Consider the following 12,106-nt stretch of genomic DNA (forward strand, 5'->3'; position numbering starts at 1 on the left):
CCCACCCTCTCCCTCTCCCTCCTCCACGGGGAGAACCAGAGGCTCCGAGGTGTCAGGATCCCGTTCCACCTCCTCAGGTATTCAGCTACATCTTCTCACCCACCTGGAAGAAGACGGAGTGATTGGACAATGTCATCAAGGGGGGGGGGGGGGGGGGGCTAGAGCTTATTTGGCAGGACTACGGGCAAATAAAACTGGATTATTACTATGACTGACTTGCTCAGTTAGGACAAGCCAGCTCTCAATAAATAACCTGACACATGCACACTATAGAATGTAGTGTACTTTTGGCTTTGTACTATTTAGTACTATTTTTTACTGCTATGCATGTACAGTACACTGTAGATACCATACTTATTCTTCCAGATACCAGTATCATGAAGCATGATTTCTTATTTAGTTAGAGAAGTAGTTGAATTTAAGGTTCCCCAGTTTAAATGGACTTTATCTTCATTCACTTACATTTAGTTCAGACTACCTTACATCTGACAAATTATGTGGCCAAGCAAAAAATCCTGCTTACTGAAATAAGCCCCATATCTACATTTACATATAAGTGTTTGGCCTTTATCCTGTTACTAAGAGTTCGTCCTGTTTCCTGTTACTAAGCGTTCGTCCTGTTTCCTGTTACTAAGTGGTTGTCCTGTTTCCTGTTACTAAGCGTTCGTCCTGTTTCCTGTTACTAAGCGGTTGTCCTGTTTCCTGTTACTAAGCGTTCGTCCTGTTTCCTGTTACTAAGTGGTTGTCCTGTTTCCTGTTACTAAGCGTTCGTCCTGTTTCCTGTTACTAAGTGGTTGTCCTGTTTCCTGTTACTAAGCGTTCGTCCTGTTTCCTGTTACTAAGTGGTTGTCCTGTTTCCGGTTACCAAGCGTCCGTCCTGTTTCCGGTTACCAAGCGTCCGTCCTGTTTCCGGTTACCAAGCGTCCGTCCTGTTTCCGGTTACTAAGCGTCCGTCCTGTTTCCTGTTACCAAGTGGTTGTCCTGTTTCCTGTTACTAAGCGTTCGTCCTGTTTCCTGTTACTAAGTGGTTGTCCTGTTTCCGGTTACCAAGCGTCCGTCCTGTTTCCGGTTACCAAGCGTCCGTCCTGTTTCCGGTTACTAAGCGTCCGTCCTGTTTCTGGTTACTAAGCGTCCGTCCTGTTTGTTTCCTGTTACTAAGTGGTTGTCCTGTGTCCCGTGTGTCTGCAGGAAACACACAAGTAAGCATTTCATTGTCCTTCATACTTGCATTAGTACAAATGAAAGTAAACATTTTTAATCCTTTGAGGATATAACATGATATATTATGTGTATATACAGGAAATGTGAAGTTTAGTGATTTTTTGGAACATTATAATAATTAAGAAGAAATATTTCATAGTATCTCAAAGAATGAAAAATGAAAAATAAATATGGCATTGCCTTCTTGACTGATAAGCATCAGTGGATATCATATATCATATATCATATATTCTACATAACGAGGCAGCTGTGACTGTCAGAACAAGTAAAGAAATTCAGAGGTAACTGTCCCCTTGCTGTCCTGCGCAACAGATTACAGAGAAGACATCTCTCTCTCACACACACACACACACACACACACACACACACACACACACACACACACACACACAGACACAGACACACACACACCGTGACAGACCTGTAGACAGAAAGGCTGATTTAAAAGGCCTCAATTCCGAGGGGATTTCCATCGCGAGTTTTGTTTGTTCCATGTGTTGAGAAATCCTATACAGCGGCACTGTGGTGCCGCTGTCATCCAAACAGGGCCGGACAGTGGCTGAATTATAAATGAGACTCTCTGGATCGCGGCCGAAAGGCGAGGCATCGCTAAACTCGCGCTTCCCCATCCATCCCCAGCATCTAACAAGATTATCTCCAGAACGGAAGCGAGAAATTCTAAGCTTCACCTAAGCAACACCGAAAGGCTCAATATGGAGAGACTGGTCTGGGGATACTTCACGGAATGTCCACAGCAAAACAACACAATGAAAACGGTCAGTGAACAGTACCCACTTCCAGGTCTGTGGAATTAACAGTTATTAGCAGCCTGTCAGCCCTGTTTTTCCTTTCAAGATGCAGAGAAACTAATACATGCCTTTATAACTTCCAGGTTGGACTACTGTAATGCCCTCCTTTCGGGTTGTCCATCTGGATCCTTACATAAACTTCAGTTAGTACAAAATGCAGCAGCCAGAGTTCTCACAAAAACTAAAAAATTTGATCACATTAGCCCTATACTGTCCTCCCTGCACTGGCTACCAGTGAAATCTAGGATTGACTACAAAATACTGCTATTAACCTACAAAGCTCTGAATGGCCTTGCACCACAATATCTTAATGATCTTCTGGTCCCTTACAACCCTTCTCGCCTGCTTCGATCACAAGGAGCAGGATATCTGTTAGTTCCTAGAGTAGACAGGACTACGGCAGGCTGCAGAGCATTCTCTTACAGAGCTCCGCAGCTGTGGAATGGTCTCCCGGGGGATGTGCGGGATTCAGGCACACTCTCGCTATTCAAGTCTAGATTAAAAACGCACTTGTATAGTTTAGCGTATAGGAAACCTAGTTCTAGTTCCAGCTGGTTGCTCACTCCCAGTTAGACTAACAGTATGAGGTGAAGAGCTGGGTGGGGATCGGTGCCCTTGGCTTTGGATAAACTGATGCGTCAGTGCTGTCACTCTAGCCTTACACTAGAGTGCTGATGTTCAGGGAGTCCCCATGCCTGTGTTCCCGCCTGTCTCTCCCTCTTTCTCATGCTGCTATAGCCAGATCTGCCGGAGCCTAGATGAATATTGCACTCAATCATTTTGCTTGCACTGCCTCTAGTTTCCTCAACTCTGGCTAATACACTATTTTCTTACTTCCTCCCCCACCCCTTCTGGGGTGTGCTGCCCGGAGAACCATAACATCGAGGAATTTATGCTTCTGCTGCCTGCAAGACCACTACCTCCATTTCCGGCAACTACCCTCCAGCCTGCCTGCCCTTGGCTCACGGATGCCTCTCCTTCCTCCCCTGCATATTAGCTTAAACTATATAATTCTTGTTTTGTTTGATTTTTTCTGCTGGCCCCTGGAGGATGGGCCCCCCCTTTGGGTCTGGTTCCTCCCAAGGTTTCTTCCTCTTAGGGAGTTTTTCCTTGCCACCGTTGCCTTTGGCTTACTCACTGGGGGGTCTTTACGTGGCAGAAATGTAAAGCGCATTGAGACAATGTAATGTTGTGATAATGCGCTATATAAATAAAATTGCATTGCATTGCATTTTTCACAGCACCTGCTGAACCAAAGCACTATAAACTGCTCAGAGAACACAAGTAGGCAACCATTTTCACATTCACGTGTTAATGTTCAGCTTTACCCAAATGCTTTTTACTAAATTAGTGTCAATTTCAGCAAAATGACCAGCTAAAGTAGTTACATATACAGCCGAGTATGCTGTAATCATTCAAAATAAACGGACACAGCAGCAAATTATACAACAGGAGACATTTTATACTGAATAGCTTAAAATGGGTTATGAAACAAACAAACAAATAATAAGAATAGCTACATTGTTGTTAACATATGATGCAATTCCCACAGAAGGCTTTTACGCTGAGCCGAGAGGACAGAGGCACCTTTTAAATACTGACATCACAAACAGTAGGTCTAAAATTACAACTAAATGCACCATCTAGGTGATACACTTCGTGACAAATAAACAGAGGTGGAGATTTCAGGTGCAGAGAGTACAAATCCAGGCCAGGATTTTGTTTTAACCAACCAGCTGAGCATGAAGAGTCACAAGTCACAGAGTAACTCAACTGGTTGGTTGAAACAAAATCCTGGTCTGGATTTGTACTCTCTGGACCTGAAATCTCCACCTCTGCAAATAAATAACAAAAAAAAAACAACTGCTGAGCTCAAATCATATTAAAAAGTACTGAACTCACTTAAAGATTTTTTCGGAAAGCCAATTCAAATCCTTAAGAAATTACATGGAAAAAAAAAATTTGATTTGAAACATTATTCAGACATTTTATCATTTGTCATGTTCAGTTATGTTTCGTTCCGCTTTGACCATCTTATTTTAGACTGGATTTATTTTTTTACCTTCGGTTTTGTTCATCATACTTATGTATCATTCTTTTCTGTTGCACACAGCACTTGAAAACCTCTGGGTAACATTTTCTTGTCCAGCTGCAGTTTAACCATCACAGCTCCCTGCGACAGAATGGGATTTCAGGACAGTCCATCCCAAAAGAGGGGTCGGACTGATCCACCACATTACTCTCATGCAGGGTCCGCCGAGGTAAGCAGGTAGCCATCAAATGGCTTACTTTGGGAAATATGGTTTAACCTAGGAATACAACTAAATAACCTTTATGGAAAAAATACACCAAAGCAATTCTGTTCAAACCCGACAGCTTATTCAGGGAATTCACACAAATCATGTAACACTTAAACTTTAATGCATCAGCTCTACCACTAACGTCCAAGTCAAAGAGTGTTCACCAGCACTTTACGAAAACTGACTGACAGACAGGCAAAAATGAAACTGGAATGTTAATGAGCAGAATTAACTTTTCACGCTAACGGCCAGTAGCTACGTTTGACAGTTTAATCTGCTGGGGGGCCGCCAGGACTGACACTTTTATGAGGCAATATATTCCCAGTGCTACACTGGGAGCCTCATTCCGGACGTAAGGTTGATGAAAGCTTGATTTCGGGTTTCTCGGACGACGACAGGGCCGAGTTTGGGATGCGGTGGGACACTGGGTCTGTAGACAAACAGGTAACTGCTGTGCAGCACACAACAAGGAAAAATATACTTTATTTGGGAGAATAACAGCGGTAATTAGTCTCAATTGTTCTCACAAGCATGAAATCAAATTAGAATATGCAAATATGTATCTTTATACTGGATGGGTAGATAGATTTTGAAAGAAAAACACTGGCAGTTTCTGACATGAAAACAAAAATCCAGACTGTTTCAAAAGAATAAAACACCGGAAGTTTCAAAGAGGCAAAAATTCCTGTATAAAATTATGTAGCTAGATAATTAACTGTGCTGTCATCTCTTTCACTACAATGGAACAGAGCAGTGATTTCAGTCATTTTTAGCCAATAAAGAAGTGATAAATGTAATCAGTGTATAAAACAAAAGTAGTATTTGTTCTTTTTAGAGTTTGCTAAAAGGATTTGGCTTTAAATTGGAGCAAGACACACAAAAACAAATTTTTATATTTTATCGGTTCAATGCAGCTTTATTTGAAAAAAAATGATGGTGAATTTTTTAGTGATGGGTCTACTGAGGCTAAAACTCATCTCACTGCATGGTGCACTGCAACGATGATTCTGCTGACTCTGACATACATGGCACTGCATAGCATACTGCAGTGATGGTTCAATTGAATCAAAAACACACCATACTGCATTGTGTACTGTTGCGATGGTTCTGCTGAAGCAAAAGCACAGTGCACTGCATGGTGTACTGCACTGATGATTCTACTGAAGTGAGAATTTATATATTTTTTACATAATACCACTGAGATATGTGGTATATACAGAAACATACAGGACTAGGGTTGCAAAAGTGCAGAAAATTTCTTGAAACTTTCCAGACACTTTCCATCACATGGGAAGTTAAGCTGGGGAAGTTTGGAAATATTCCAAATTGGTAACTTTCCATGGGAATTAAGGGAATTAACAGGAATATATGGGAATTAAAGGGAAAATTCCCAAAATTTTGCAATCATACATCGGACCCTCGTACAAAGATGGGTGAATTGTGGCCCAAACAAGCAAGTAATTATGAACAATATGCCAGTCTGTGAGGGCTGAGAACCTACTTCAAGCTGCAAATTTTATTTATGTCTCATAAACCAATAAACTTATGTCACAGTGCAACATGTAAAAGGATGTCTCTGATCCAAAACGCCCCATCACCATTTTCTAGGTGGAAAAAATAACTTAAACTTCAGGTTTCTCTTTCAACCAAACGAAATTTAAGGTATAGACAATGGTTTGGTACACAGATACGCCGCGCATATTTACTGGCAAAGTCCTTTGCAGGCAACTTTAACAGGTCTCTAAAAAGGATGAAAGTGCAAAGACAGGATGCCAGCAAGGTAGCAGAAACGCGGACTGCTGCACTGCCGTGTTCCAAATTCCTTTTTTGTTTTTCTACGCACTTGACATTCACAATTTGATATTATATTTGCAAGCTGTTGGTTGGTCTTAATGCAGGAGGAATTGACGCCAGGTTTTTCCAACCTTCTCAGGGAGGATCAGTGGAAGACAAGCGTTTCTCAATTTTGAGTATTTATTCTACACAGTTTGCAAGTTACATGGATTAAAAATGGCGAGAAATGTTTAGGCTTAGGAAATACAATTGGCGGGAATCATATACCGGCGAACTGACTAATCAAGGATGACAAATCAAATTGGCCAGTTAATGGACTGCAATATAATACGATAATTGCCGGTACATTCTTCCATTACAGAGTGTGCTTGACATCTGTAATTTATATACAGGCTTGGCCAAAACCGAGGAAACGCCCACAGATTTTACCATCAGCCGAAGCCTAATTAAGTAATTAACTTCCTTCCACGTGTCAGACTGTAAAAATTCACGGGTCCCACATCCTCTCGGTCTGGACCACGAACGTCATGTGCAGAGCTTCTCCTGTGTTTTCCAGAGCACTAGGCTATCACAAAAATCCCAGGCAATAAAATTACTCAGCATTAATGCGATTTATGGGGGCCCATGATTCTGCAAAGCAAAGGCAGGAAAAATTGAGAATGCAAATATAGTACGTTATTTTTTTTATTTTATTTTTTCCCCTTTCTTTCCTGTCCGGCAGCTTTAGCAAGCAGAATCATGGTCTGAATGCACTGCTGTGCCAAACATGTTTGCTTTACCATGAGGGGCTCTATAAACTCTGTATAGGCCCCTCATGTTGATCGATTTCTTTTTATTTTATTTTATTTATGTCACTTTTTAACACATGTAAAATATTGCAGTGGGTGAGCTGGCCGAAGAGGAGGGACAGCTTAGGAGGGGGGAAAAGAAGGAAAAAGGAAAAAAAAAAAGGAGTAAGTGAGAAAGACATTATTCTTCTGAGCGTGAAAGAGATGATCTGTTTTATATTGGGATTTTTGCCAGTTATATGCTGATTATTATTATTTTTTTTAAATATGCATGACATGCTTAAATTTTACCTAAAAAACATCTGAATATAAAACACTACAAATATCTGACGAAGTTGGAACTGGTTAACATAAGCTGACTTGAGTAAATATGGCTAGCACAAAATTAACAAAAAATTCTGAAGAAAAACATGTGAATAATGTAAATTTATCCATCCATATATCTTCAATGGGTTCCTGGGAATTGTACTTACTTAAAAATGTTCTGATGGCAAAATGAAAAATGATTGGTTCAGAGAGATACCCAATCAGATTGCAGTGGAGGTGGATCCAAGCAACTAGAGTAGGCAGGATCCCAATCTGATTGACTGGTCCCGCCTCCTCTTGTTGCTTAGACCCACCTCCTCTACAATCTGATTGGTTATCTCTCTGAACCAATCATTTTTCATTCTGCCCTCAGAACATTTTTCTGTAAGAAAAACTCCCATGAGCCTGGAGCGCCTACATTTTCAGTACCGGGTAAACACGCCTGGAACTTCTTGCATCACCATGGTTCTGCCCAAACTCCGCTTTCCAAAAAAAAAAAAATTAAAAAAATAAAACAGGAATTCACCTGAAAAGAATTAGCCGAAAGGTTTTGGCCTCCGCCTCTTTAATGCAGAGAAGGTTAACTATTCATGCTGCCCAGTTTTAGTTTCGATTCTAAATTACGGAACCGAAAGCCCTTCTCTGTGTAACACAATAGCCTTAGAAGTAACTGCACGGGTAATGCAGCTTTGTCTGAATACGGTCCTTCGGTCTATAAATGAGAACTCGCGTTTTTAGGCTCCAAGCTATGAGGCAGGACGGGCAGAATTAGCAACGTGGGCCGACTTCGTCCAAGTAATGAAGTCGAACTTAAGGTGAGAAGCTGCTATTATATTCCTCGGTACTTGTGTGCGAACTGAAATAAATGCCACAGAGGAAATAAATTTCACCAAGAGAGGTAATACATGAAAATGCTTACCTATATAAAGAGGACTCGAAACAAACTGCAAACGGCAGCCACCCATCAATGCATCCATCCATCCATTACTACCATAAGTTATAGTTCCATAAACTAAAAACTGATTACGAATAATCATTCCTACACCAAAATACTGTCACTGTGAGGTAATCTGTCCTTCCAGGTTAATTCTAACCGAAATAAAACGCAGTTCCGCTAAATGTACAACATCCATAAAAAAAGCGTATTTAAAAAAAAAATCCATGAAAATGAATTCAGTTTCCCATTAATACAGAAACGATTATTTTAAATTATTGTGTTTGTCTCAATATCAAGATTTCTGAACGTTTCCAAATCGCGAGCTTCAAATGCAGCTTTATTGAATTAATCCCGAACTGAGGCACACACGCTGGGTATTACGGAACAAAATCGGGCTTGACGCGACAGATTAAACGACCCGGGTAATCACACTAAACCCGTAATACCCAACAAAATACATCACATGCAAAAAAACATATCGCAGTAATCCGCGCGCTCGCGGGATCCCATAATGGAACTGCCTTATGTCTCTTCACGTCCCGCCGACAGGTTTACAAAGTAAGCCTTCCTCGAGAACCGGATATGAAAGGCCGCATTTTTTTGTTTAAATAATTCCTCTGATCGCATGCAGACTTGATGGGTTTAATACACTGACATTCCAGTGTTCTTCTGACTGCGGAATACATTAAGCTGTTTCACTGGGCCTGTGATGGAAGCCCCCCCACCATTGTGTGTGTGTCTCCTTGTGGCACCCCCCTCCCGTAAAATTAGCGCTACCAAGCAAAGCTACCTCAGTGCTTTATTTTTCATAACATTATTTCCACAAGGGTGCCGTAAAGTGTGGGTAAGCTGAGGCGATTCAGAGGACCCCTGACTGACAATCTGGAACACAACTGGATTGGTCTGGGCTAGGGGCCCAATATGATAAGATTTCACGGGGCCCAAAATCTGTAGCGGTTCCCCTGGTTCTGTGAAATGAGTCTCATTGGCTGTTGTCCGTGATCCTTTTTAGACATCATTTACAACGATATCTCTCATCCATAATTTTACAAACATTTTTTCTTTAAAGTGGACATTGAATACTTTCCCATTTTTGCTTCTGCTGTGGTTTTCAGCAGAACGTGCATCGCTGTCATACTGCCTGTCCTCCTGTAGGCTGGCTGACTTTTGAACTGACTTTTTTGACAGCATCTGAAGCGTACAGTATCATATCACATTTGTGAACTGACTGCACACATTGTTTTCGAGACAGATGAGTTTACAGCATCCCTGCTATGGATAGTTGGGACCGTGGCTGTCCGACGTCTCTTCTTTTTTGGAACGATGCTTTCCCTTTTGCCTAAACAGATGTCCGCGTTTTCTAACAGAGGCCCTCATGCCTGGAAAAGGCCTGGGACACCGATGGTGTGACGACGGCATGTACAGCGCAGAAATAAACAAACGGTCACTTGTGAGCCCTTCAGATGGACACATACAAGCAAACCAGGATGCTAATTACACCAGCCGCAAGTCCCCGGAAAACAAAAAACAACAAGAATCTACCCCATCTGAACAGCTGCGCTACCTGTACGTGCTTGGCTCAAAACCTAACGCTGCGCCCGCTCGATGGGGCAGGTATCATCTGCACAGCTCCACAAAAATATCCTCCGAGCAAACCCCTCCATCTGCCTCGACTCTTGACGCCCTGCAGTGTACTCTGCACCCCACCCCCCACCCCCAATGACTGGTGTCAAAAATAAACACGTCCCCCAGTAACAGAGTGCCAATTAACAGCGGGACGCCATCTCCGGACACCTCCCAGGCGAGCACGCCTGCGGCGCAGCCTGATCTCGCGGCTTTAACGGTATGTGGAAAAAGGCCGACGTCGGTAACAGGTCCGCGCCGGGCAGCCCGGCGACAACCCGTACGTCACATGGAGAACGAAGCTAATTAACGATTAGCCAAGATGCTCCGTCTGACGCAGCACCGTACATCACGCCGCTTACGTACGTAAATCAGCAGGAGAGGGAACAAAAATAGCAGCGAATGCAGAAGACCGACCTTAAAGCCATGATGCCGATATGTTGCCTGTGGTTCGCTCGTTTTAACTGGGAATCTTCTCTAGCGTCTGGGAGAGAGCCATTTGCCGAAAGCCGAGGCACATGCTGGAGAGCTGAGCTGCTCGCCGTCGCTCTCGCACGTTGGGAGTTCACTGTCCACTGCACTCATCATACCGCCAGCAAGAGAGAGGTATCGGCGCCGCGCGGCAGCGAGCGTGACTGCACAGCACAGAGCCCCCCCGGCAATGGTGGTGCTGGGTAATGATTCATAGGGTGGGGGGGGGGGAGGCAGGGTACAAAAAAAATAAAAAAACCAGCTCATTTAAAAACCAAGCAAGCAGGATAATGTGCTTACCATGCATACACCCACACGCCAAGCCCCCCCCCCTCCTCAACCCACACTCTCGCTCTGAACAGATGAAGAGCCAACCGGACGCGGGAGGGGGAAGCCGAGGGGAGCAGGCGCAGGACTTGCTGCGCTGCTGCTGCAGCAGCTTCCCAGTGATGCGCTGCCGGCAGCCCCACCCCCTCCTGGGAGGGTGAGCTCATTGCGAGGCTTCCAGCAGCTGCCACCAACAGCCCTGAATGTGTCAGAGAACTGACCAGGGCCACTGGCATAGCGGCAGGGCGGGGGCCAATATCATTAAATGTGCCGGAGACTCACCTGATTAGCACCAGAGCACTGGGGGAAAATAACAAGCCCCCCCCCCTCCACATACACACACACACATGTGCTCCCACCCCCAGATGCAGGCTGGAGCAATGAGAACTGAGAGCAGATGAGCCTGAATTAAGAGACATCAGTGGAATTCAATTCCATGGGTCCACATGAGCAATGTATCCGTACCTTTGAAAAGTGCTCCCCCAGCTGGTGCTTCCAGGGACTACAGCTCTCTGAAAGCCTGTAGGCAGGAACCACATGCGGAGGGGGGAGTGATAATCCGTGCAGAATGAGATGTAATCCAATCAGCCTAACAGATAAACTCATTTTCATATTATACGTGGTACAGTTCGGCTGTGTTCAAGACTATCGTAAAGGCACCTATTGTTTGTTGGCGATCCAATTTACCTAGGAAGAGCAAGGAGGGATATAGCGCTGCTGTTTTAAAGTACAGATTGAGGTTTGGAACGGAAACAATGTGCCGTGTTTGTAAACACGATTTTAAGTCAAGGAAAAATAAATAACTGCCTAGATTTACACATACACAGTGCAAGATTATACAATGTGTTGTGGAAACAATAAAAGAAGACTGAAGTATAGAGATGCAAACCGTAAAAATAAAAATTACTCTGTCCATCATAATATAAGCACTGGTGCATTTAGTGGGCAGATAGAAAAAAATAAGCCAGCCCCCATAAAGTTGTAGGGTGTTAGTTTAAAAGTGAAGAACACGTCTGGCGATTTAACGAAAAAAGTCCGTCGCTGTCATTACGGCGCAATACTGAATAAGCGGTAACGGGAGATGGGTGGGTGATTTTTCAGTTCACGGGATCTATAAAGTAACTATGCAACTAGTGCCCGTCCTAAAGTTATTAAGTCAGGTGATGGTTGTAATATGTTAATTCATTCCTGTGATACACAAAAATGCATCACTTACCTGATCTTTTCACCCAGACTTCGTATTTTTTTCTTGAATGCGTTCATGGATCTGCAGGTACAAAACCCAGGAGTCGGTAACACCGGCGGCGTGGTTCCTATTTACCAGTTTCATTCCATAAACAACCACATTTCACATTCATAGTTTAACTCGCCCAGAAAGTATCCAGATTGCATCCTTACTCCACAACTATCTACAAAGAACAGGGTAACGTGAAAATTGACTACTAACGAAGCATTTAAACTGATGCAAGACAACACAAACGCTGCCTACCAGCACTGGTGATTCCTATTCCTCTAGTGGCCGGAAAATGA

The 12,106-nt window shown here is 43.2% G+C and overlaps 1 long non-coding RNA gene across 1 annotated transcript; it reads right to left on the minus strand.

The window, feature by feature from the left end:
* Positions 1-8: 8 nt before the first annotated feature.
* LOC125715840 (uncharacterized) lies at positions 9-12,106 on the minus strand. The gene is made up of 5 exons (XR_007384204.1): positions 12,066-12,106; positions 11,793-11,843; positions 11,042-11,096; positions 10,196-10,448; positions 9-103 (listed from the first exon to the last, which is right to left on the minus strand). It is a non-coding gene; the product is annotated as an uncharacterized LOC125715840 (long non-coding RNA).

The sequence above is a fragment of the Brienomyrus brachyistius genome, chromosome 20 (genome assembly GCF_023856365.1).
Source record: "Brienomyrus brachyistius isolate T26 chromosome 20, BBRACH_0.4, whole genome shotgun sequence".
In the NCBI taxonomy this organism is placed as follows: domain Eukaryota; kingdom Metazoa; phylum Chordata; class Actinopteri; order Osteoglossiformes; family Mormyridae; genus Brienomyrus; species Brienomyrus brachyistius.